This window comes from Trachymyrmex septentrionalis, unplaced genomic scaffold, assembly GCF_001594115.1.
Source record: "Trachymyrmex septentrionalis isolate Tsep2-gDNA-1 unplaced genomic scaffold, Tsep1.0 scaffold116, whole genome shotgun sequence".
In the NCBI taxonomy this organism is placed as follows: domain Eukaryota; kingdom Metazoa; phylum Arthropoda; class Insecta; order Hymenoptera; family Formicidae; genus Trachymyrmex; species Trachymyrmex septentrionalis.
In genome coordinates, this window is record NW_017304289.1 from 206910 (window position 1) to 209762 (window position 2853).

Consider the following 2853-nt stretch of genomic DNA (forward strand, 5'->3'; position numbering starts at 1 on the left):
AGTTGTATAGCATCGATCGTGGCGCTTTTCAGTTTTTTACTTGATCAAAAGTCTCATTGAAGCGCAAGCGGAGGGAACATCACGTTTATTCGCGAGCGCTGCTTATCGAGGGCGGGCTACACAAGTCACTTCATTTTTCAGCGCTCGGTCTCGGTTTCGTTGTAACATGGAAGACGTTGCCAAGGCGCCGTTATCAAAAGCCACCGGATAGGAAATCCACGTTAAAGCGACAGCAGCGAGAACGTCGCGTCGGGCAGGGTAGAACGAGGGACCGAGAGGTTCGTCGCACGGAGGGATGGGCAACGAGCGAGGGAGGTGGAAAAGGCAAAAGACGTTTAATGCCCGCCATCGATAATGTCGTCTGAGCCCGGGCACCAGGGAGTACGCAGTTAAGGAGCGAACGAGGTAGGAAGAGCCCCGACTCGACGAAGCGAGAGAGAAAAGACGGGCTGCGGAAGAAGCGACAAGTGAGTGACAAAGAGGCAACAATGGGGAACACGGGGGGGTGGATCGAATCGTCGGAGAAAGCGGGAGAGTAGACGGAGGATGTGGACGGTTGGTTGGAAGGGAAGCGGGGGTAAAGTGACACGAACTAATAGCAGTCGAACGATTAAAACTAACGATCCCGTTGCGTCGACTAGTTCATCCCCGGGCTTGTCCCTCGACCAGGATTAACTGCCGGTTGACGAGCGATCCGGCCAAATGAAAATACGGCGCTCTGCCTTCCGGCCACTGCCTTCCATCTTCGTTCACTACCCTAATTGGCATCTTGACCTCATCGTTTCTTCGGGAATCGATCATGGAATTGATCTATCTTTACTATGAAATTAACACTTCGCTTATAGAATATCCATACATTAGATAGTCCATAGAATTCTGATTCTTTCCGAGTTCTCGATGCGTTTTAAAAAGAATCCTTTTTATCAAGGGAATTAAGTGCAAAAAATATAAATCTGAAAAAGTACAAAACGTCAATTTTATTTTCGTTTATAAAAAAATGCTAATATTTTTATACCAATTAAAGTCGATTTGTCGTAGTATTTTTGGATAAAACTCTTCAAGAGTTATCCAAAACTTTTAAGTAAACGCTAGATTTCGAAAGAAAAAAGTTTTAACTAAGAGCGGAACTTGGAGAATTTTTATCCGGAAAATCGCCAGAACTCTTTCACTTTTATCGCCGGGATTGTAGATTCTTAGAGTTTTATGCGACATTGCTTACTTTTACTACTTGCGACTGTACACGTCCTTGGTTATATTACTGCGTGTACTGACTGACTTGAAAACGCTATTACTATACTGTAATATAAAATGAAATTGTCACTTGCGACGTGTAATCATTTAGAAATTACTGCACGAATTAAACGTGACATTGATTGTTGCAAGTGATTTCTGTCTACGGTGGTATCAATTTTATAAGAACGTAGTAATACAATTGAACATTCGTTCATATACTGAACAAAATTTTGAAATAAGTGATCCGATTTTAAGCGAGTTCCCTCGAAATTTGCACAAACATTTTTGTTAGATATTTCAAAGATTTCAGCTTGTGAAAATATTTTCCTTTCGACTAGTACACGTGCTTGACCCATGGCTGCTTTTCAGAATGATAAAGATAGTAACGGGTCGTCTATCGAGATGAGATTGCGTACTAACTTTTCAAATCATACACCCTCTTTGATCCTTTCTTTTCCTCTCAAGGATGCTTTTGTTGGTGAAATCGAGCATACTCGTAAATTCGCTGTACTTTATGAAAATCGCAATACTGTATGGTACAATAAGTCCCCTCCCCCCCTCTCTCTCTCTCTCTCTCTCTTCTGAGATCTTACAAATACCTTCTCTTTAGAAGTTTTTTCACTGAGAACAAAAAACAGAGATTGGAAGTGACATTAAACATCAAGATTTTTGTTTGAAATTTTTTTCCGACAAATCTCTGCGCGACCTTCTTAAACGTAGAGGATTCCTACGTGGAGGGATCCGTCGAATCCGTCAATATAAAGATTTATGGAACGTTTGTGAGGATAGATGCTGGTAATTCAACGCGGAAGCGTATTTCGTCCGTCGGCGGTGCTATGAATGCACGTTTCCGGGACCAATTCCGTACGGCGATAGAAGTGCGCGAAATAGGTAATCCATCAGGAAACGACGTCTCGTAAGATTCCTACACAGTATACACGCTGTATATATCGCGCGCGTTCCTTACGCTTTTCCTTTCGTTTTCTCTTCAGGGAAAGGAGAAAAAAAAAAGAGGACACGAAGAAAGGCAAAACAGAACGACGGGGAAAGGAAACGAGGAGGATGTCGGGACAATACCTCGGAGTTCTCATCGTGACCAGCATTTTCGATTCCTCGCATAATTCATTTTTTTTCCTTCCCGACGCCACCGCCACCATCCTCGTCGACTCTTTCGTTATCGGTACTACTTTTTTTCCTGTCACGGCCTTCGAGGACACGCTTCCACTGGTTTTCAAAGTATTGATCGATCGTGCGTTTTACGAACAAGACAGGGGCGCCTGTTTGCCTCGGCCAATAGAGGACAGATAGTCGGTTAGCAATTTAAAGGAGGTCGCCTGTATAAGGAGGTCCCTATAAAAATAGAAATTATAACACACACGTCATCATTTCAGAGCCATGAAATTTTTATCCAAAATTCTTGCATAGAAATTGTACCCTTCGAAAATACGACGAATAATCGCTTTATATGTATGCACATTTACTTTTATATAATAATGTAACGCAATAATTATTTTTTGTGTCCTTCCTCGTCGCCATTTTTACGTGTATCGCTTTCGCGTTTTGTAAATTTAATCGACATTTAATGTAAAAAAAGACTGCGTAATGTCGCATGAGTGTGCA